General features: G+C 46.1%; 1 long non-coding RNA gene and 1 other non-coding gene across 2 annotated transcripts; both read right to left on the minus strand.

Annotated features, from left to right (window-relative positions):
* Window positions 1-90: 90 nt before the first annotated feature.
* LOC119089142 lies at window positions 91-16,482 on the minus strand. Its single transcript, XR_005092984.1, has 3 exons — window positions 16,445-16,482; window positions 2,248-2,322; window positions 91-2,149 (listed from the first exon to the last, which is right to left on the minus strand). It is a non-coding gene; the product is annotated as an uncharacterized LOC119089142 (long non-coding RNA).
* Window positions 16,483-18,105: 1,623 nt separating this feature from the next.
* Window positions 18,106-18,209, minus strand: LOC114690762. Its single transcript, XR_003734123.1, has one exon. It is a non-coding gene; the product is annotated as a U6 spliceosomal RNA (small nuclear RNA).
* Between the last annotated feature and the right edge of the window lie 5,725 nt (window positions 18,210-23,934).

A 23,934-nucleotide genomic window follows, 5' to 3' on the forward strand; every position in this document is an offset into this window, starting at 1 on the left:
TGCAACGTTCATTCTGCACCATGGAAACCACTCGCGCAAATTTTTACAGAGAATAACTTTCAAGGTTCGGGCGCCGAGGGAGGCCCTTAATATTTAATATGCGGGGGTGATGGTGTTTCTAAAATACTGAACAATTTAAAGCTGCTAATGTGAGGCTAGGAGGATTATCGGGAGATAACTCCGTCTCCTGAACACAGATGCCCTGGCCCACAGAACCGTGTTCTCTGCTGTTAAGATGCAGGCAGATGGAACTAATCGCTGAGGGGGAAGCGCAAAATCTGAAATCTTTTAACTGTGAGAATGAACAAAATAGGATTCTACGTCCTGTGAAGTTATAGATCTGTTGTTATTACACACAGGCGGGAGACAGGGCCTCCATGAGGATTCCAGGATATGAGGAAAAATCACACCAAGTATGTTGTACCGGTGGGCGCCTCATCAATATGTAAGCAGGACAAACCGGGGCGCACATGACCGTCAATCTTTTCCCATTCCATCCTTTAGAGTGTAGATCTAACTGCTTATTTATTATTTCCACCTTTTGGGAATCAGAAATGACCATTTCAACAGTCTGGCAGCTTCTGCCTCTGCAAGCGAATAACCAGATAATGGTCAGTTTGGGGTTATGTAACATTTCCTTGTCAGGATAGTGCTTTGTAAGCTGGAAGGTTCCAGAAGGATTTCCTTCTAACAAGGAAAGTCCACATCATTTATTACTAACATTCAATTTACTGCTCCCCAAACCTCAAGTCTGAATGAGTTCACTTCTTATCCCTTGGTTGTGCTTAAATTCCTATTACAAAGAAGTCCCAAGTAATAAGCCAGCATTTTGTCATTTAAAATATGAACTAATCATCATTAACTTTTCAGGGATACGAATCTCCTGAGCAATCTGTTAAACCTTCACAGCGAGCTCCATACACTGTGACATACACAAAATAGATGTTACATGCATATTAGTTGGTTATTTGATGAATTACTATCTAGCACTTAATTATTCCCAGTGTGCATATGAAGAAACATATTTCCCACGAACACAGAACAGTCCATGCTGAGAATACAGAAATCACCTTGAATTGGTCTTCTATAAATGCATTTAAGTAATGGGAGAAAGTGAGGCATCAGAAGTTAAAGGTATGGCCAAGAACAACGATGCATATTAACTGAGGAAAGAGCTGGAAAGACAACTGGTTAGCTTGGCTGCTGGAGCTGTGTTGTCATGTCCAGTGGCCAGCGCTGTGGGGTGAGGCCAGTCGGTGATTGTGTAAAAGGAGAGTTCCTGCTGCCACTTTCCCAATCTCAAGGTGTCAGATGAAGAAATGACAGGAAGGCACGTGTGTGGCTCTGACAGGTTAATGGCGGGGGAGGGGGGCCGTTCCTCAATTGGGCTGCACAGTTGGTGCTCTTCCAGAGACGCCACACTGGCTTTGTTCCTGCCTGTGTTCCCAAAAGAACGACTCCAGCTGTACAGCTGCTTTTTTGAGGGCTGGTTCAGCTGCCGCGAGAGGGACATGATGAGAGAGAGCATCCTGAGGCAATGGAGAGTGATTGTTCACTGCCAGGAAATGACAGCACAAGACAGGCAATGTTTGTGTGGCAACCCATGACGGGAGCTTGATTGAGCCAAATGTCATGCTGTTCTGTGAGGGCAGGAAGCAGAGCCAGGTTCTGGCACTTTCCACAAACAACAGCAAGGCTCCTAAGCCAGTGACTTTCCAGGTTGTGTCCATGTGCGACATGCCAGGCACTCTTCTGTGTTTTCAGCCATGTTTGGGCTCAGCGGAAAGGAAAGGCTATTAATATCGTTTTCGTGACAAAGGACAATGGAACAAGCTGGCTCCTCTAGTGCCACAAACGCAAAACCGCCATCAATCCCAAATTGGCAAGTGTTGTCTTATAGGATGGCTTCAGCCCTAGGAACAATGAGGTCGGCTCCTGGGATGGAAAAACAGCATCTGGGGAAGAGCCTAGGAGTCCACACTGGCGGTGGACGTGTGGGAGGCGGAGCCTGGAGCAAGCCCCAAGATGTTTGGCTGCCAGGGCAAGCAAAACTCCACTCTCCTTCTCTTATTGGATGGGAAATCACGGGAAGCATCCAGGGTGAGATGGAAACAGAGGTAGAGAAGAAGGCTGTGTTCAAGCACTGATGCTGGGAAAGAGACAGCAGAAAAAAGAGCAGCGATGAGAACTGGACCCACAGCTGATGCTGAATACAGAAAACAGCCCAAGCCCACCTCTTTGTACTACCGACAAGCGCTTCCTTCACGGTGGAGGCCATAGATAAATCCTGTGCCCTCCTGTGGCTGTAAATGTCACCGGAGTCTGCATTAGAACAGAGACACGAGCTGACAAACAATTCTATCATTGTTCTCACCAACACCATCCAGCGATTTGTTTCACTGAGAAATCTGAAGGCAGGTTAGGGAAATCACTCGGTGTGGAAAGGTGCTTGCCCCCAAGTCCCAGCCCCTGGACTCACAAGGTGGAGAGAGACCTGACTACTTCAAGTTGTCCTCTGACCTCCACACGCACACCATGCCCAAGAGCGCACATAGATACATACAAATAAATGTAAGTTTTTCTTAATAAAAAGAAATCTGAGGGTCGAGGAGATGGCTCGGTGGCTAAAAGTCTTGCCACACCGGCATGAGGCCTGGAATGTGGCTCCCCAGAACCTAATATGGGTAATGGTAGCACAGCTGTAATTCCAGCACTCTGAAAGCAAAGACCAGGGGCTCCCCAGAGCAAGCTAGACAACCAAATTAGCATTATTAGTGAGTTCTAGTTTCAAGCGAGACAACACACCTTATAAACAAGGAAAGGTGCCTCGGGATATGGGAAGATTCCCGAGACCATTATTAGTTTTACACACACACACACACACACACACACACACACGAGAAACATAAATCTGAGCGAAGGGCCTGGGGTGCAGCTTGGTTGCCATGGTGTTTGCTTAGCATTCACGAAGCCTGGGTTTGATCTCACGTGCTCCATAAATCCAGCATGGCGACATGATCCCAGCATTCCAGAGGTGAAGGCAGGAAAATCAAGGTTATCCTGGGCTGCACAGAGCTTGGCACCAGCTGGAATATATGAGACCTTGACTCAAACTAATCAGTCAATCAATTTAAAAAAAAAAAAAAAAAGAAGAAGAAATGGGAGCCAGTCAGGCATCATGGTAGACAGTTGTCTATGCCTGAATTCATAGCACAGAGTAGTGAGAACCAGAGGATCAGTGTTTAGCTGAAGAAGATCTTGGACATCCTCTGGCATGTGTGCACACTCGGGGACACACACACACACATACACACCTGTTCACATGCATGGCCTTGAAGGGGATTGTGGGCCCTGACTTCTTCTTTTTGTCCCCTGGCCATAGTGTGGGCATACATTTCCATCATTACCACCCTGCACCCTGACTAGAGGCCAACAAACAACGTTTGGAGGCTCTAAAACCACGAGCCAAAAATGAGCCTTTTCATTTGTTTGTTTGGTTTTCGAGATAGGGTTTCTCTGTGTAGCCCTGGCCACCCTGGATCTCGCTCTGTAGACCAGGCTGGCCTCAAACTCAGAGATCTGCCTGTCTCTGTCTCCCGAGTGCTGGGATTAAAGGTGTTTGACACCACCACCCCACTGAACCTGTTCTTTTTTATCAGTTGATTATCTCACATCTCTCATGTAAAGATGGTCTGCACATGGTACAAGCACGTAGAATTTTTTTTCCACACACACCATCCACATTCTATTTCTTAGTTACCAGGACCAGTTGGTGAGTGGGGTCTTACTCTGTCTTAGGGTTTCTATTGCTGTGAGGAGACACCCTGACAATGGCAACTCTTACAATTTAATTGGGGCTCGGCTTGCTCACAGTTTCAGAAGTTTAGCCGAAGGCAGACACTGTGCTGCAGAGATAGTTGAGAGTTCTACATCCAGATTAGCAGGCAGCAGGAAGAGACAGTGAGTCACTAGTCCTGGCTTGAGCTCCTGAAACCTCAACGCTCACCCCCAGTGACACACTTCCTCCAAAACGGCCACATCTACTCCAACAAGGCCACATGTCCTAATCCTTTCAAATAATGCCCTTCCCTATGACCCATTCCCTATGAGCCTATGGGGGCTATTCTCTACACGCTCCCTTCTACCACTTGAGGACTAAGGTAATAATAGCTCAACATAACATCACGATCCTCTCAGGCTCATGTGCGGAGTCAATAGTCACAAAGGAACTTAGAGTACAAGGATGAAAGTGTGAACTGTCACAGCACACCATGAAGATTCAGTCAGTGCTCAGACCCATCACACCTCCCTCCTCCAGGGCTGATGCAGTGGCCCCTCCGCTGTCTTTGAACCTGAGAGTCTCGGGGAAGGTTCAAGCCCCTCGCCTGTGTCTACACCTTCCCTGGGCTCCTTCACCACTCCGTACTTCAACCACACCGACCACAGAGCTGCTCTCCCGTGCCCAGGCCGTTCACACTTCTGAGCCATTGCTTTCCCAGCACCCCTCCCATACTTGCCTTCCCCCACCATCCCCGTCCCCCTGCAGGCTCCAGGAATACTCTTGGCCATGTCCTTGGCTTCCTGTGAAACACTGTACCCTTTTTTTTTTTTTCCTTTTAAGACAGGGTCTCACTGTGTAATTCTGGTCGGCCTGGAATTCTCTATGTAGCCCAGGCTGGCTTCTAACTGGCATTAAAGATGTGTTCAGCACACATGACACTCAGAGGTTTTATGTTTTGTCTTTGATATTTAAGGACTTAGTCCATTTGGTACTGAGTTCATTTATAGTTAGAGATTTCACTTTCATCCAACAACAATTTTTTCTCCAACTCCATGTATGGTGCTTTCTTCCTTCTTTCACTGGTCTCAGATGCCATCGCTGATGGAAATGCCATCACAGGTCCCTTCCACTACATTCTGTTCCACTGTTCAGAATGTGGCTAGGAGGATACTTCATTGGTTTTTGTTTGTTTCAGTTTTTTGTCCTACCCCCCACCCCCTAGACAGGGTTTCTCTGTGTAACAGTCCTGGCTGCCCTGGAACTCAATTTGCAAACCAGGCTGGCCTTAAACTCAGAGATCTAATTGCCTCTACCTCCCGAGTCATGGGATTAAAGAACTGTGCCACTACCACCTGGTTCAATCACTTTCTTAGTTGATTTTTTTTTTTTTTTTTTTTTTTGAGACAGGGTTTCTCTGTGTAACAGTCCTAGCTGTCCTGGAACTCACTCTGTAGACCAGACTGGCTTTGAACTCACAGAGATCCACCTGCCTCTGCCTCCCAAGTGCTGGGATTACAAGGGTGTGCCACTACTGGCCGGCTCTTAGTAGATTTTGTTGACAATAGAGCAGGCTCTTCTTCCTTGGTTATCTTCTACAAGCACGTCTCTTTGATCTTAGTAACAACTCAAAACCAAGCATGGGGCTGCATTGTGCAGCTCAGTGGCAGAGTGCCTGCCAGCATAGTCAAGGTCCTGTCTCCATCTCCATCACTGAAAGGGAAGGATGGATGGTAGAAGGGGAGAGAGGAAGGGAGGAAAGGGAGCAGGACCCAAATATTTACTGGGAATATTTGGAAACATTGTGTTATGTCCTCAGTGGAATATGATTCAAAATTATAACCTCTGAGGGGCCAGCAAGATAGCTCAACAGGTAAAGACACTTGACACCACATCTGATAATCTCAGTTCTGTTCCTGGGACCCATAGCACCACACACTGTGGCACACAGATGCATATTACAATCTGTTGAGCCTCAGAAGCATGATATTAAATGAACTGAGGCCCTTCCTTCAAGAACTCAGTTGAATTTTTCTTTTCTGTTTTTTTGTTTTGTTTTTTGTTTGTTTGTTTTTTGAGACAGGGTTTCTCTGTATAACAACTCTGGATATCCTGGAACTTGCTTTGTAGACCAGGTTGGCCTCAAACTCACAGAGATCTGCCTGCCTTTGCCTCCTGAGTGCTGGGATTAAAGGTGTGCACCACCATGCTAGGCTCTCAGTTGAATTTTTATTTATTTATTTTTTATTTATTTATTTATTTATTTTTGGTTTTTCGAGACAGGGTTTCTCTGTGTAGCTTTGCGCCCTTCCTGGAGCTCACTTGGTAGCCCAGGCTGGCCTCGAACTCACAGAGATCCGCCTGGCTCTGCCTCCCGAGTGCTGGGATTAAAGGCGTGCGCCACCACCGCCCGGCTCCAGTTGAATTTTTAGAAGGTAGAAAAGCAAATAATATGTCACTGTCTCTGTACATCTTGAGCTGCTGTAATGAAACACCTGACATTATATACACAAAAGGAAGCTCTATTTTGGCTCACGGCTCTAATCCAAGGTCATGAGAGCCTACTGCTAGAGATGGCCTGCTTGCTGGCAGAATCCTACAACAGGGCAGGTGTTAGATGGCCAGAGATGGCAGACCCAAGAGTTCCAGCCACACTGGGGTTTAGAGCTGACCCACTCTTGGGATGGCTCATTAATCCATTAATCCCTTGGGCGGGTTAATCCACTCATTTATGCAGAGTCCTAATCAGCTCTGCAAGGTCCCACCTCCTAATGTCTCATAATTACAGTTTAACACGTTCTTCAGGGGCACGAGCCATATCCAAACCTTCATGCTCTGCCTTTCTCCGGAAGAACCAAGAGCCCTATCTGCACACCCTCACCAACTCTGACAAGGTTAAAGAGGGGGTGTGTCCACTTCTGGGCTCTGGTCCTCAGCTCTTCCCTGTGAACTGACCTACCAGGTGTTGCCTGCACCGCCAAGCTCCCCTGACTGGACCAGGTCGGACTGCTGAGCCCAGGGAAAGATTTCCTCCTCCCAGGCAGGTGGCCAGGCAGTCACATCCCCTGTGTCAGCTGGCCCAGGCTGCTGCAAACAGTGGAACAAGCCCCTTGCCTTGTGGCCGCAGGGCCGAGAGGCCAGGGGCTGGCAAGAGCACCCACCTCAGAGAGGAATTTGGACTCCAGCAAGAGATGAAATACAGGTAGAAAACTGCAATATTACCAGTTGTCTCTTGGGGAAGAGGGAAAAATGAGAGAATTTCTCATTTCTAAATACAAAATCTGGGATGCAAAGACAAGACGGGAGACAAAAGCAGCTTAAAAAAAAAAAAAGGTTCCACTCTAGCCCATGGTGGCCCTGACCTGACTAAAAGTAGTCCAGGTTGATGTCAAACTCCCAGCAATTCTCCTGCTTCAACCTCTGAAGTATTAGGATTACAAGTGCATGCCACCATGCCCAGCTAAGAATAGCAATTTACACTAATATTAAAGCACACTCATAACAGACGGAAGCATGCTCCCGATTTCCCCCACCCGGTAATAAGCTTTCCCCTTGGACCAATGGCTGTCAAGTTTTAACACCATAGTCCCAGCAATTCTCCTGCTTCAGCCTCTAAAGTATTAGGATTCTGATCCTACAACATACTCTTGCTAGAGGGGTTAAAATAGACCCTAGGCCCGACCCCCACCGAGTCTCTGACTCTGTGCTTCTGAGACATTTCTGTGTGCATTTCTGACACGTTCCCTGGTGACGCTGCCACTTGCCAGTGTTCGGGGATTCAGAAGGGATGTTCAAGACCAGGAGCAAGAACTGTGAGAACCCCTTGAAGCTCATTCTGGTGATTTCTGAAGAAAAACTACAGAAACCCAGGAGCTAGAGAGAGGGTTCAGTCAGTAAAAGTGCCTGCTTTGCAAACACGGGGATTTGAGTTCATACCCTGAGAAGGCACCCAAAGAAAGTAAACAAGGTCTCATGCACCCGAAAGCACAACCCAAGGGAGGCAGAGAGACAGGCAGATTCCAGGACTCACTGGCGGCAGATCTAACCATTCAGTGAGTACTGGGTCCAGTGGGAGACCCTGCCTTATCAATAGATAAGACAAGGTGGCAAGCAATTGAGAAAAACACTCAAAGTTGATCTCTGGCCTCCATTGACACCAGCGTGTACACTATTGTGTACACATACACACACACACACACACACACACACACACACACATACACACACAAGAGCAGCAGGGACCAATGTCAGCGATGAGCCTCTGAAGACAAAGCATTTTGGCCAATTGAGAGATTCCATTTCAAAACCTACCCTGTCTGCCATTTCTGCTCCTTGGTGCTGTTGTTCATGGCACTGGCCACCATCTTCTCTGGCATCCCAGCTACACTCAGACCTCACCTAAATCTCAAAATCATCAAAATCCCAACCAAGAAGTGTATTGGCATCAGTCAGACTCATGAGTCAAAATGAAGGATGCTGTGGGACTCCAGGGCACCAGCAGCACCCTGCAGAGAAGATCCAAGATCAGGGTCTGGTACCCAATGCGGTTATGTAAGCAAGGACAAGGCAAAGGACACACTTCACGGTGGCTTCTATGAGTTCTTGGTCCATAGCATCAAGGAGCTGGAAGTTCTCTGCTGATGGGCAACAAATCATTGTGTCAAGACTTCTCACAGGGTTTCCTCTCACAACTATGTGGACAACGGAAAGGTCAGTTGCTGCTGGTCCTGATCCACCAACCCCAACACCAGACTATATAGCAAAATGGGGGGAAATGTGACTTTGTGTGTGTGTGTGTGTGTGTGTGTGTGTGTGTGTGTGTGTGTGTGTGTGTGTGTTTCAAGACAGGGTTTCTCTGTGTAGCCCTGACTGTCCTGGAACTCACTCTGAAGGCCAGACTGGTCTCAAAATCATATTCTCCTGCCTCTGCCTCTAGAGTGCTGAGATTAAAGGCGTGTGCCACTACCATCCTTGGTGACGTAAGTTTGAGACCAGCCTGGCTTGTATGAGACCCCATCTCAATGCAAACAGATAAAAACCAACTTATACCTTCTAGGTTAGGGTCATGGATGGAATCTTTAGTGAATTTGATATTGTTCTTTTTATTAAATCACAGGCTTTCTGGGTATTCGAGCCACCCTAGCACCCTAACCCCACACAGCACCCTAACCAAAGTTGTCCCTCAAAAAACAGGAAATGACTGGCCCTATCTGCTGAGAGATGAACATTTAGTGTGAACACTGTCTTGGCTCATTGTCTATTAATTCCCACCCACCCACTCACCCCACCACCCCACCCCAAGCTGACCCAGGGTCTTGGGCTTGCTAGGCGAGCACTCTACCACTGAGCTAAATCCCCAACCCTGTCTATTAAATTTGTTTGTTTGTTTGTTTGTTTTTCCGAGACAGGGTTTCTCTGTGTAGTTTTGGTGCCTATCCTGGATCTCGCTCTGTAAACAAGGCTGCACTCAAACTCACAGAGATCTGCCTGGCTCTGCCTCCTGAGTGCTGGGATTAAAGGCGTGGGCCACCGTCCGACTTGTCTATTGAATTTTTTTTTCCCTCAAAATGCAAAGCAAGGCAGAGGCAGGCCAGGGCTGTTACAGAGAAACCCTGTCCCAAAAAAACAAAACAAACAAACAAAAGAGTAGCTTTACCATCACACCAGGCATAAGGCCTGTCTGGTTAAGCCCTTCTTGCCTACTTTCTTTCCTTCTCTCCCTCCCTCCTTCTTTCCCTCCCTCCTAGCTCACAAGTGAGGACATTTGATCTTTTTCCAACCCATCTGAGACACACCCTAACAGCATCGTATGATTTACTGCTACGTTATAACTCTGTCTGCCTGGGCCTGCAGAAGTGTTGGAATTCTTTTCTTTCCATGTAAACATGGGCAGCCACAGCTTTTGGACACAGAGATGTTGTTCATGGTTAGTGAACTGTTGCTGAAGTGGTACCAATCCAAGTCTCCCAAAGCAAGGATGCGGGAATAGAGCAAAGATGAAAGGAGAGAGAGAGAGTTTGTCTCCAAGTAACATGGAGGGAAAACCTAAGCTTAAAGGCTGAAGCAACAGACTCTAGTGTGTGTGAGTCACAACAGAATGTCAACTGCTAATCAGGAAAAGTGCTTGCCACCAAGCCTGAAGGGCAGAGTTCAATCCCTGGACCCACACTGGGAAAGGAAAGAAGTGATTCACACAACTTGTTCTCTGCTCTCCACACATATCTTACACACACACAACAAAACAAGAGAGAGAGAGAGAGAGAGAAGAGAGAGAGAGAGAGAGAGAGAGAAAGAGGCAGAGGCGGCACACGCCTTTAATCCCAGCACTCGGGAGACAGAGTCAGGAGGATCTCTGTGAGTTCGAGGCCAGCCTGGGCTACAGAGTGAGTTCCAGGAAAGGTGCAAAGCTACACAGAGAAACCCTGTCTCGAGAAGAAAAAAAAAAAAAAAAAAAAGACAGGGTTTCTCTGTGTAGCCCTGGCTGTCGTGGAACTTAGCTTTGTAGACCAGGCTGGCCTGGAACTCACAGAGACACAGAGACCCACCTGCCTCAGCCTCCTGAATGCTGGGATTAAAGGCGTGCGCCACCACTGATCAGCAATAAAAATGTTTTAAAGAGATCAATTGTATTATCCAGAAGGGGAGGGTGAGAGAGTTAGAGAGGAGGGAGAGTTAGGGACAAGGAGAAAGAGGAGACTGGTGTCCATACAGCTTTGCAAGGATCACGATTCTCAAGTCTGCATCCTTAAACCAAAAAAACACTTTGAGCTGTGATGACTGAGTCCAGGTAAGCCCAACCTGACTCTCACATCAGCAGCTGAGGCCCACACAGGACGAAGATGAAGGATTAGGAGCAAGATAACTTCTCCAGAGGCCAACAACTCCCTACCTCAGGATGCCTCACAGCATCTCCAGTTCACTTTTGCTCAGGAAGCCAAGGGTTTGTTTGGTTTGGATCCTCATTATCTCCAGCTTTATTTTCAAATTTGCTTTCCCTGAACACCAGTGTTGGGAGGCCACCTCTCAGCCACTGTCGGAGGAGGCGCCTTGGCTTCTTCCCAGCCTGCAAACCCTGGAAGGTGTATGAATTGTGTTCTGAGGCTTTGAGTCATGGCAATCTTGTAATAATTCTAGACTCTCTGGATCCTTTCATCTGAAGATCTCAAAGACATGGGCAAACATTAATTATTCTCACGGTACTGCTTAGAAGTAAATAGATATTAGAACTCTAGCTGCTCCTCACGGAGAATTCTTTGCCTGTATCTACACACTTCGGGTTCCATTCCATCATTTACTGTAGTGATGTATCATGGTACTAGGGATGGTATCCAGGACGGTGTGCGTGCCAAACAGGTACTCTCCACTGACCTTTACCCCCAGCCTCACATTACTTACTCTAAAAAAAACCCACCTCCTCTTCCCGCCCCTTGCGCACGCCTTATCCAGCACTCAGCAGAGGAGCGGATTTGTGAATTGAGAGCTCTACAGATGAGTTCAAAAGCGCAAAAAAAGAAATTCAAAAAAAAAAAAAAAAAAAAACCACCTCTTTCCAGTTAGCAGGGGGAATGAAATTGCCGAAGTACACAGCAATGGGTGGGAGTCTGGGCTGTACCAAAAGTTCTGTGCGCAGCGCAGCCTCTGCCCTCAAGGACTTTACAGTCTAGACGGAGTATGTGCCATGTGTCTGTAATCTCGTAATCCCAGAATCTGGGAGGTAAAGGCAAGAGGGTCAGGAGTTCCAGTCTAGCCTCTGCTGCATAAGGAGTTCAAGGCCAGTCATGTGGGGCTAGACAAGAGCCTGTCTTAAAAAAAAAAAAAAAAAAAAGGCCAGGCATGGTGGCGCACGCCTTTAATCCCAGAACTGAGGCAGGCAGATCTCTGAATCTGAGGCCAGCTTGGTCTGTAGAGTAAAACAACAACAACAACAAAAACAACACTATCTCAAAAAGCCAGAAACAGGGCTGGAGAGATGGCTTAGTAAAGAGCACTGGCTGTTCTTCTAGAAGACCCGGGTTCAATTCCCAGCACCTACGTGGCAGCTCACAGCTATCTGTAACTTCAGTTCCAGGGGATCCAACACCCTCTTCTGACCTCCTTGGGCACCATGAACACATATAGTGCAAAACATCCACACACATGAAGTAAAAATAAATTTTAAAAAAGCCAAAAACAAAAAATCGAACAAGCAAAAACAAAAATCCAAGACTGGGACAGAGGGCTCAGCAGCTGAGAGTACTCGTTGTCCTTGCCGAGGACCAGGTTTGGGTCTCAGCACCACACAGTCGCTCACAATCACTCATAACCCAGAACGCCAATTCTTTCTTGTTGGTTTTTTGTTCGTTTGTTTTGTTTTTTTCAGACAGGGTTTCTCTGTGTAACCCTGGCTGTGCTGGATCTCGCTCTGTAGACCAGGCTGGCCTCGAACTCACAGAGATCCGCCTGCCTCTGCCTCCCGAGTGCTGGGATTAAAGGCGTGCGCCACCACTGCCATCACCAGAACTCTAATTCTAATCTGATGACCACTTATGGTTTCCAAGGGCACCAGGCACACATAAGGTTTACATGCATACACAGTGCAAGCCAATACTAATACACATAAAATAAAAACACATTAAAATAATTTTCAAAAAAATTGAACAAGAAAGATCAAAAAAGCTGTTCAGAATGTATCAAAGTGATAAAAGCAAGTGTATGACAAATAACAATATACAATTTTTCCATGACTAGTGTAAACTGAAATGGAATCGTTATGGGTGCTGATATCTGTCCTTCAGGTAGTCACACATATTGCTCCCTCAGTATCTTTGTGCTGTCCTTCCCTTCTGTTGGGGAATAGTATTTTAAAGTGTGTTACTTTTGCTTATGTTGTATTTGTTTACCTCTGTGAAGCTGTGTTACTGTGCCCGTCTAAAACACCTGATGGGCTAATAAAGAACTGAATGGCCAATGGTGAGGCAGGAGAAAGGATAGGCAGGGCTGGCAGGCAGAGAGAAGATGTAGAAGAAATCTGGGAGGAGAGGAAGAAGTAGCCAGAGAAGGAGGAGGACTCCAGGGGCCAGCCACCCAGCTACACAGCAGGCCACGGAGTAAGAGTAAGATTTACAGCAAGAGAATGAGAAAAGCCACAAAGTCAAAGACAGATGGGTTAATTTAAAGTTAAGGAAAGCTGGCTAGCAACAAGCCAAGCTAAGGCCAGACATTCATAATTAAGAATAAGCCTCCACCAAGAGACAAAGAGGGGAAACAGGAGGTGAAAAATGTAAGAGAGGTAACGCCACATGATAGAACACAGATTAATATAAATAGGTTAATTTAAGTTGTAAAAGCTAGTTAGGAACAAGCCTAAGCTATAGGCCAAGCTTTCATCATTAATAAGAAGTCTCTGTGTCATTAGTTGGAAGCAGGCTGATGGGACAGAAAGAGACTTGTTTTACATTTTCCAATATGGCAGCAGGAGCCACAGAGAGCTCCTAGCTTCCATATTGGATGGGACAGTCCAAGACACCACCACCACCACCACCACCCATGCAGTGAGCAAAGCTACCCCTTGGTAGGTATTTCTGTACCCTTTCCTGTCCTTCCATTCTCTCACACTGTTGGGGAAGCAGGCTTAAGAGACCTCATCCCTTATTGTGATTCCAGGTGCCATTAGACAATGTTGGTGGGCTTGAATTTCATGTAAAACAAATATGTAAGATGCCTTTGGGGGCTAGGTATGTAGCTCAGTTGGTACAGTACTTAATTAGCATGCATAAGTCCCAGAGTTCAATCCCTAGCACAACATAAAAAGACATGGTGGTACGTGCCTATAATCCCAGCATTCAGAAAAGTGGAGGCAGGAAGATCAGAAGTTCAAGGTTATCCTTGACTACACAATCAGTTTAAAGCCAGCTGAGCTACATAACACACTGTCTCAAAATAAATAAAATTATTTTTTTGGGGGTGCGGGGGGTGGCTGGAGAGGTGGCTCAGAAGTTAAGAGCACTGCTTGCTCTTCCAAAGGTCCTGAGTTCAATTCCCAGCAACCACATGGTGGCTCACAGCCATCTGTAATGAGATCTGGTGCCCTCTTCTGGCCTGTAGGGATACACGCAGACAGAACACTGTATACATAATAAATAAATAAATCTTTAAAAAAAAAAAAGAAAAAAAAAAAAAAAAAATTTTTTTTCTGTGAAAAAAAAAAAAAAAAAGAATAAGCCTCCATGTGTGATTTGTGAGCTGGGTGGCAGGCCCCCAAAAGAGCAAAAACAACCAAAACCAGCTTCTAGAATGCCTTTGTGCATGCACACAGACACACTCAGTTCATGGAGGACTATAAATTCAAAGTTTAGCTGGGCGGTGTTGGCACACACCTTTAATCCAGCACTAGGGAGCAGAGGCAGGCGGATCTCTGTGAGTTCGAGGCCAGCCTGGGCTACCAAGTGAGTCCCAGGAAAGGCGCAAAGCTACACAGAGAAACCCTGTCTCGAAAAAAAAAAAAAAAATCAAAGTTTATAATGGACTTTGAATTTTTTTTTTTTTTTTTTTTTTTGGTTTTTCGAGACAGGGTTTCTCTGTGTAGCTTTGTGCCTTTCCTGGAGCTCACTTGGTAGCCAGGCTGGCCTCGAACTCACAGAGATCGCCTGGCTCTGCCTCCTGATGCTGGGATTAAGGCGTGCGCCACCAACGCCGGGACTTTGAATTTTTTAATTTCTGTTTTTATGTGCATCGGTGTTTGACTGCATATGCATGTGAGGGAATAAGATCACTGGAACTGGAGTCACAGACAGTTATGAGCTGCCATGTGGGTGCTGGAATTGAACCTTGGTCCTCTGTAAGAGCAGCCAGTACTCTTAACCGCTGAGCCATCTCTCCAGCTCCCTAGAATGGACTTCAGTTCAAATTGTGTAACCCTCCTCCCTCCCTTCCTTCCTTCCTTCCTTCCTTTCTTCCTTCCTTCCTTCCTTCCTTCCTTCCTTCCTTTCCTTCCTTCCTTTCCTTCTTTCTATGTCCTCTTCTCCATTTCTCTGTCAGATGCTGCCGTAAGCCTGAGTCCTTGGGGCTTGCTCTTTCTCCTAAGCCTGCTCCCCTTCCACCATGCAGTGGCCTGGCCCCTCCCTGCTGACTCCACCTTCATTTTGGGACCCTGACTCTGCAAGGCATGACTTTCCTTCTTCCTCTTTCCCATCTCCTTCCTCTGGTTATCAGCTGAAGTCTCTAACTTGCTTGCCATGTTGTTTTTCTCTTAAACTTCCATAAAATGGTCCTCAAGCTTCCACAAAGTGCAGATTATTAAGACCCTGTGAAGACCTAGGGAATGAAAAACAGGAAGGATCCTTGTGGTCAGCCTCTTTTTTTATCCTTTTTTTTTTTTCTTCTTCTTGTTTGGTTTTTTCCAGACAGGGTTTTTCTGTGTAGCCCTGGCTGTCCTGGAACTCGCTCTGTAGACCAGGCTGGCTTGGAACTCAGAGATCTACCTGCCTCTCCCTCCCAAGTGCTGGGATTAAAGGTGTGCGCCACCACTGCCCGGCTGCCTGCTCAGGTTTAAGGATCAGTCTTTGAAGCAGGTTAGCCCAAACACAGTAAAGCTTTCTTCTCTCCATTCAGTTGAGCTCTACATGTTCAAACAAACAAAGAAAACACACCAATTGTTAGAATTCAGTTTTAAGATTTTTTTTTTTTTTTGTTTTTCAAGACAGGGTTTCTCTGTGTAGCTTTGAGCCTTTCCTGGAACTCGCTTTGGAGACCAGGCTGGCTTCGAACTCACAGAGATCCGCCTGCTCTGCCTCCCGAGTGCTGGGATTAAAGGCGTGCGCCACCACCGCCCAGCCAGTTTTAAGTTTTTGTCATGTAAAAAAATTAAATATACACACATAACACACACACACACACACACATATGCAGGCAAAGCAAAACGATAAACCATCATCTCGAGATGAACACAAGACTTTATAACTCTCTTCCTTGCTGCGATTCTAGCCAGCAATTTTACCACACCCAGCTCTTGAATTGTTTCTAGAGCATCATAAATTATTCTAATTCACTCCTACACATTTCATTTTGTAGCTTTTTTTTTCTTCCATGTAACTCTGGCTGACCTGGAAGTTACTATGTAGACCAGGCTGTCCTCAAATTCGAAAATCTGCCTTCCTCTGACTCCAGGGAGCTAGGATTAAAGACAAGTGTCACACACAATACCCAACTAACCATCAAGGAGCCCCTTAAACATATGTGTTTTGTTTGTTTGTTGTCTTTTTTCTGGGACAGGGTCTCGTGTAACCCAGGCAGGCAGGGGAGGGTAAAGTTTAACTTTTTACCTTCTTGCCTCTACCTCCTGAGTGCTGGCATCACAGGCATGTACACTGTGCCTGATTTTATATAGTATTAGGGACTGAACCCAGAGCTCGGGGCATGCTAGGCACTCCACCAACTGAACTACATATGTCCCCGGATTCTCCTCTTATTCCTCCCCCTCCTTCTAAAGTCCATGTACATACGTGTTTGCCTGCATGTCTGTGGACCACCCCTGCCTGCACAGTGCCCACAGAAGCTAAAGAGGAACTGGAGTTATAGATGCTTATAAGCTGCCCTGTGGGCGCTGGGAACTGAACCCAGATCCTCTGGAAGAGCAGTCACTCCTCCCAATCACGGAGTCACCGAGTCACCTATCCAGCCCCTCCTCACCTCCTCTTCAGCCTCCTTTTCTTCTTCTTCTTCTTCTTCTTCTTCTTTTCTTCTTCTTCTTCTTCTTCTTCCTCCTCCTCTCTCTCTCTCTCTCTTCTCCTCTCTCTTCTTCTTCTCCTTCTCTCTTCTCCTTTTCTTCTTCTTCTTTTCTTCTTCTTCTTCTTCGACAGTCTATGTAGCAAACATAGACCTCAAACTCTTTTTTGAAAAGATTTCATTATTTGTAATCATGCATGTGTCTCTGTGTAGTTAGGTGTAAGTGAGCTACCCAGGAGGTCAGAGGGGTTGGGTCCTCCAGGCTGCCTGATGTGGGTACTAGGAACTGAACGCAGGTCCTGTGAGTGACCTTCAGATGGCACTTAGCCATCTCTCCATCCCCTTCAAACTCTTAATCTTCCTGCCTCAGCCTCCCAAATTCTGAGATTACAGGTATGAACCACAAATTCTGGCTCTTTTTCTCTGAACATTTTCAATCCACAGTTGATAAGATCTGTAGATGTAGAATCCGTCGATATGGAGGGTCAGTCTGTATGCAGTCCAGAAAAAGACACTAAAAGAATTAACTTAAAACTCACTTTCCCTGCTGGGCACACACTTTAAATCCCAGCACTCGGGAGGTAAAGGCAGGCAGGTCTCTGAGTTCAAGGCCAGCCTGACCTACAGAGAGAGTTCCAGGACAGCCAGGGCTCAGAGAAACCCTATCTTGAAAAACAAAAACAAAACAAAACAAAACTTCACTTTCCAGTATATTTGATTAACTATCTTCTTAAGATTTCAAAAATGGCTGGATGGTGATGGTGGTGCACACCTTTAATCCCAGCACTCCAGAGGCAGAGCCAGGAGGATCTCTGTGAGTTCGAGGCCAGCCTGGTCTACAATGTGAGATCCAGGACAGGCACCAAAACTACACAGAGGAACCATGGAGGAGGCGGATTTCAAAAATGTAGGGCTGATGAGATGGCTCACTAGGTAACTGTACTTGCCACCATGGCTGACTGTTGTTTATTCTTTGGTCTTTTGGGAGGGCCCACTACCCAGCTCCCAAATTAATTCACACACAGAAGCTTACTTATTATTACTTATGAATACCCAGCCTTGGCTTGGCTTAGTTTCCAGCCAGCTTCCTTTATCTTAAATTATTCTGTCTACTTTTTGCCTCTGGGCTTTTCCGGTTCTCTTATTTCCGTAAATCTTATTCTTACTCCTTGGCTTGTCGGTTGTATAGCTGGGTAGCTGGCCCCTGATGTCCTCCCTTCCTCTGGCTTCTTCTGGATCTGTCCCTCTCCAGATTTCTCCCTCTATATCTTCTCTCTGCCTGCCAGCCCCGCCTATCCTTTCTCCTGCCTCACTATTGGCCAGTTCTTTATTAGACCATGAGATGTTTTAGACAGGCACAGTAACACAGCTTCACAGAGTTCAACAAATGCAACACAAACACAAGTAACACACCTTACAATGACATTCTACTACAGCTGACAGCCTGAGTTTGGTCAGCAGGACTCACCTCTAGAAGAGAACCAGCTCTCACAAATCATCCTCTGACCTCCACATATGCCCTGGCTCCATAAAAAAATGAAAACATTTCAAAAAGTCAATATCCTAGGACATCTGGTCAATTATCTTCTTTTTGAGAAAGATTTTTATTATTATTATTATTAATTTTAAATATGGCATGCTTCACAAATTTGTATATCATCCTTGAGAAAGGGCCATGCTAATTGTCTCTGTATCATCCCAATTTTTAGTATACGTGCTGCCAAAGCAAGCGTTATTATTTTTAATTATGTGTATCTGTATGTGGGTATGCGCCCGTGAGTGCAGATGTCAGAGGAGACCCCCTGGAGCTGGAGTTACAGATAGATGTGAACAACGCCACTGCTCCAGCATGGCCAGCCATTCTCTAAGATTTCCTTTGTCACCGGGTGGTGGTGGCACATGCCATCCCAGCACTCAGAGGCTCTCCGAGTTCAAGGCCAGCATGGTCTACAGAGAAGTTCTAGGACAGCCAGGGCTGCACAGAGAAATCTTGTGTGTTAAGGGTGGAGGAATTTCATTTGTCCTCTTCCATCCTGCAGCTTTGGTTTGACATTATTTAAGCACGTTCTCCTCCCCCCCCCCCACAGGGTTTCTCTGTGTAGTTTTGGAGCCTGTCCTAGATCTCACTCTGTAGACCAGGCTGGCCTCGAACTCACAGAGATCCACCTGGCTCTGCCTCCCAAGTGCTGGGATTAAAGGTGTGCACCACCACTGTGTAGCTAGAGTTTTCCTTCCTTGCCCACAGTCAGGACAAATCTTTGTCACCTGCCAGTTCCACAGCTGCTCAGACCCAACCAAGTAAACACAGAGACTTATATTGCTTACAAACTGTATGGACGTGGCAGGCTTCTTGGTAACTGTTCTTATAGCTTAAATTATTAATCCATTTTCATAAATCTATACCTTGCCATGTGGCTAGTGGCTTACCGGCATCTTCACATGCAGCTTGTCATGGTGGCAGCTGGCAGTGTTTCTCTGACTCAGCCTTCCACTTCCCAGAATTCTTCTCCTCCTTGTCCCGCCTATACTTCCTCCTGCTTGACTACTGGTCAATCAGTGTTTTATTTACTAACCAATCAGAGCAACACATTTGCCATACAGAACATCCCACAGCACCACCGCCTGGCAGGGAAGTGAGTTGTTTTGTGGGTTTTTTTTTTTTTTTTTTTTTGGAGCTGAGGATCGAACCCAGGGCCTTGTGCTTGCTAGGCAAGAGCCCTACCACTGAGCTAAATTCCCAACCCCAGGGAAGTGAGTTTTTAACTTAATTCTTTCAGTGTTTTTTTCTGGATTGCATACATGATTGACCCTCCATAGGTTCGTACCACATGCATAACTAGTATAGATTTTTCTTGTCATTAGTCTCCAAAAAATACATAACAATCAGCCTTCTGCATTACATTTACATTGTATTTGATATTCACATTAATCTAGAGATGATTCAAGTACACAGAAGATTTGAGTGGATTCCCACAAAAAGTCCCTCATGGATATTGAAGGATGACTATGTATGTGTGTACACACACATACAAAGACATACATACATATACATACATGTATGTTCCCACACATATGTACATGTGTATATAGACATACATACATATACATAAACACATATAGTCCATTGCATTTGACTTGTCATGTGTAAAATAATAGCACCTTTTTGATACATATAATGAATTTCATTAGTGTACACACATGTTGGTGTATAATAATATGGTAAACTCTTACAATAATCATGTTTGTTGGAAGACATAACAAAATGAAAAAGCAAACTTAAGGCAAATTAAAATGTACTATCTCTCAACTTGTGATCCAAAGGCTGTGGCTTTAAGTTATCTCATCCTTTCCCTTAATCATTTTTTCAGGAGAAAAGCTCTTTTTCTCTTGTTCTCACCTCCGTCTGCATTTCTTCCCTGTTTACTGTAAGCCGTTTCTCAAATGTGTCAATTTATGGTATTTTATTTAGGCTGATGAACGGTAAGTAGTAGATACACTGAAGATAAGAACAATTCCAAAAATAGTTGTCTGCCTCTCTGTTTTTTGTTCTCCCAGTAACAAAGCTCCCTGCCTTTAATTATAGCTTGGGATGGTGTGTTGAAATATTTATTCTCTGAGTAATGACTGGATGTTCATTTCCTAATTGGCATATGTATTTAGTACCTCTGCCAATACCCCAATCTGAGAATGAGAAGATCTGGGCTCTACGTAGAATACTTCTGGTACCTGGCCCCAAAGCCTCAGGGCAGCAATGTTACAATAAACAAGGGAAGGACAAATACTGTATATTTAAATTCCACATATTTAATGCTTGACCAACAATGTTAAACCATAAATCTATGTGTGATCTGCAGCACATAGGGAAGTATAATTGTGGCCCCAAAGAAGCCTTCAGTTTGGGAACATGCCTTACGTCTTCTGAGATGGAATGTCAGGTCCTTGGGAGCAGTTCCCACGAGATAATGCTCCACCCACATGGGTGACTTATGTGAGGCTGGCTTGCAAGGACTGGGAGAGTAGGTTAGATGGAGAGATTACCAGCCTGAACACCATCTGCCAAGATGCATTTGTGTTTTCCTAAGTGGGGAATCCACAGAAGTATTATTTGGGCTCCCCCCCACCCCCACCCCCCCTTATCATTAGCTTCGTGTTTTTGAAACAAGACACCACCTTTCATTTGCAACACACCTCTTTTGGGAACCCAAGAAACACACTGTGGGTGTGAGGCCCTGTGAGTGCACTCCCTAGATAATGCCCATTCCCTCGGGTCCCTTTGGTAGTGTTTATCTAGTCTGGCCTTGAAAGTGGAGCAAGAGGCAGATGTACAGAGCCCAGCTGTTATCCAAGAGGCCACATCACAGATGCTGACAGGCTCTGTAGGTGACCGAACAGAATCACTCCTCCCGATGTGGAGAGGGAGGAGAGTTAATGTGGGAAACAGGCTCTCTTGATACCTAACAGCAGTATCTTGGGGCTTCAACCGGAATTCAGGACGCAATCCATCATGTGATTGAAGCACTGGGTCTCCACATTCACCCAGAGACCATGGCATCTGTCCCTAGTCCTCCGAAGGGGAAGGTGCACCCACCCTTTCTCACGTAGGAGAAACACTGCACGGCTCTAAGATCAGAGCCCTTGGAGGTGATGTGCGGAGGTGACTAAGCAGGCCACGCCCAAACACACGAGCACACATGGCTTACTCATGAGGACCCAAACAAAGCCAGTTCTCCCGGGCCAGGCTCATCAGCCCCAGAGCACTGCGGAGGCTGGGGTCTGTGTTGACTAGTGCGGCTGCCCAGAGCTATTCTGGTCTTAGTCATTCCCAGGCACAAGCTAGAGCGGCAACTTGTACCACATCCAAATCTGAAGAGGATGCACCAGGCGCCTCACACATCGCTGTGCTTTCTCCCACAGCTCCTAGCAGTTGGAAAAGGGCTTTGTTCCCTCTTAGGCCCATGGTGTCTCCGGATGCAACTACCGTGGGATTTATTGAGCCATGCCCTCTCACAACCGAGGGGAAAGGGAGAAGGCCTCATCATTTCCACACCATTATTACCTTCAGTGCTGACAGCTTGGAGGCATTCTGAGCCGCTAAACCCAAAGCTTCATTTACTCCTTTGACAACGCCGGGTGAGGCTCAAGGAGACCGGAAGTGTGGGCTGGAAGTGAAGGCAGGAAACACAGGCAGGAAGTAGACTATAAGTAGAACTAATACAGCCACGGGTCTCTGGGACCAGGTGGGTGTTGGAGGCTGAAGTCCCTGCTCACCTGCTCTTTTGTTTACCTCTAGCCCTGGGTGGGATGTTTCTGGTGCATTGTGGGATTTTGTTTCCCTAGTCCCCACGGCTGGCCTGCTCTCCTCTGGTACTTGGAGGGACAATGGGAGAAGAAGATAAGCCATTTTCTTTACAGTTAGACAAAATGAAACTCCCTTTGCATCCCTCCTGAATCTACCCCACCCCAAAGGAACAAGATATTTTTGCTTAAATGAAATCTAAGTATCTTGCCTGGCAGTGGTGGCCCACACCTTTAAGGCAAATCTGGGTTCAAGGTCAGACTGGTCACAGAATGAGTTCCAGGATAGCCAAGACTACATAGTGAGACCCCTTCTCAAGAAACCAAAAAGAAAATAAAAGAAAGAAAAAAGAGCAAGAAAGAAAAAAGGGGGGAAAAAGGAAGAAGAAGAAGAAATCGAAGGCTCTTAACTGCAAACACCTGGCAGCTGATTTGGGGCACTGTAGGGGTAGACCACCACCTTCAGGGTAAAAGGGAGCTCCTAGTCACCCCACCAAGGACATGCTGGGCACCTGCTCCTGAGAAGCATCATGGCAGCTGCCGATTCCAGAGTCAGAACACACTCTGTTCTAGCTTGTTTTTCTGTGGCTCTAATAAAACATTCTGTCTGACAAGAAGCAACATGGCGAGGAAAGAGTTCATTTAGCTTACATTTCTAGGTCACAATCCATCATTAAGGTAAGTCGGGGCAGGGACTCAGGGTAAAAACCTGGAGGCAGAAACCACAGAGGAATGCTGCTCACTGGCCTTTGTGTAGCTTAGTTTTCTTACATAACGAAGGCCCACCTGCCTAAGAATGATGCTGCTCACAATAGGCCGGGCCCCTCCACACCAATCATCAATGAAGACCATCTCTCAGAGCCACAGGCTAGTCTGATCTGGGCAATCCCTCAACCGAGACTCTCTCAGATGATGCTAAGACGGTGTCAACCTGACAGGAAGTGCTAACTCGGACACTCTGGTTCTGTCCTTGCATGGTGCTGACAAACAAGTAGAGAGAAGCATCCATCAGATGAGTTTTCAAGGATAATTTATGAGGAAAGGTCAATTTATAAAGTTTAAAAACAAGGGACACATTAGGGTTTTTTTGGTTTTGTTTTTCTACTGGTGGTGTTGGGTGCCAGGAGCTGACACACATGCTAGATAAGCCCTCTACCACTGAACTACAGACATAGCCCTATAACCAGGCTGCCTGTGCATCATAACGAGACCCTGCCTCAGTAAATTCACAAAATACAAATATGCACAGTGTTGAACAACCGTCCTCACCATCTCCTCCATAACCCTTTTCATAAAATTGAAACTATACCACATAGAATACCTCCGTATTTCCCTCTCCTTTAACCCAGCTTTTAATTTTGTTTTGAGACAGGGTCTTTCTATGCAGCCTGGGCTGGCCTTGAACTCAGAGAAATCCATCGGCTTCTTCTGTCTTCAGCGTGCAGGATCACAAGTCTCACCATCACACAGGCTCTCAATTGTTTTTTTAGGAGGTGATCGTAGGAGGACTAGAAGGAGAGAGAGTCAGGGAGGGAAAACCGGCTGAAGGAACAGCATGAAGCTGCAATTGGGGAGGATGTCCCTCTGGGGTCTCTGAGGGACAGCACAGAGCAGGCATCTGAGTGTTCCTATCCAAAAGAAGGAAGTTAAGAGGCCTCCAATCCCCACCCATCATGAACCAAAGCCTACTCATAGGGCTTTAGTTCCCCAGCATATCTATCAAGAGAGGAATCACTGGTGTTTACAGGACGGCTACTGGAATGTACTGGAAAGGAGAGCAGTGGATACAGATCCTATAGGAATCTTTTATTCTTTGTAGGCATCAGCCAATGTGGTTTCTACAGTTCCGACCCCCTTGTCACCAAAACTCCTTTTTGGTGTGAGAAGACCTTGTGACTGCCTCTAACCAACATAACGTGGAAAAGTCAGTGGGGGCCGACCTGTGGTGAGGTCATGCTATGAAAGATTCTTTTTCTATTGTTTTTGGTTTTTGGAGGTCGGATCTCACTCTGAAATCCACACTCCTTGAACCCATGGCAATCATCTTATCTCTACCTCCCAAGCACCAGGATCATAGTCCATAGACACCAAGCCTGGCTTCAGATTCTGTCTAGCTCTTTTTCCCTTTTGGCTTCTAATAACTGCTGCCACTTATTAAA

The sequence above is a fragment of the Peromyscus leucopus genome, chromosome 15, assembly GCF_004664715.2.
Source record: "Peromyscus leucopus breed LL Stock chromosome 15, UCI_PerLeu_2.1, whole genome shotgun sequence".
Lineage (NCBI taxonomy): Eukaryota > Metazoa > Chordata > Mammalia > Rodentia > Cricetidae > Peromyscus > Peromyscus leucopus.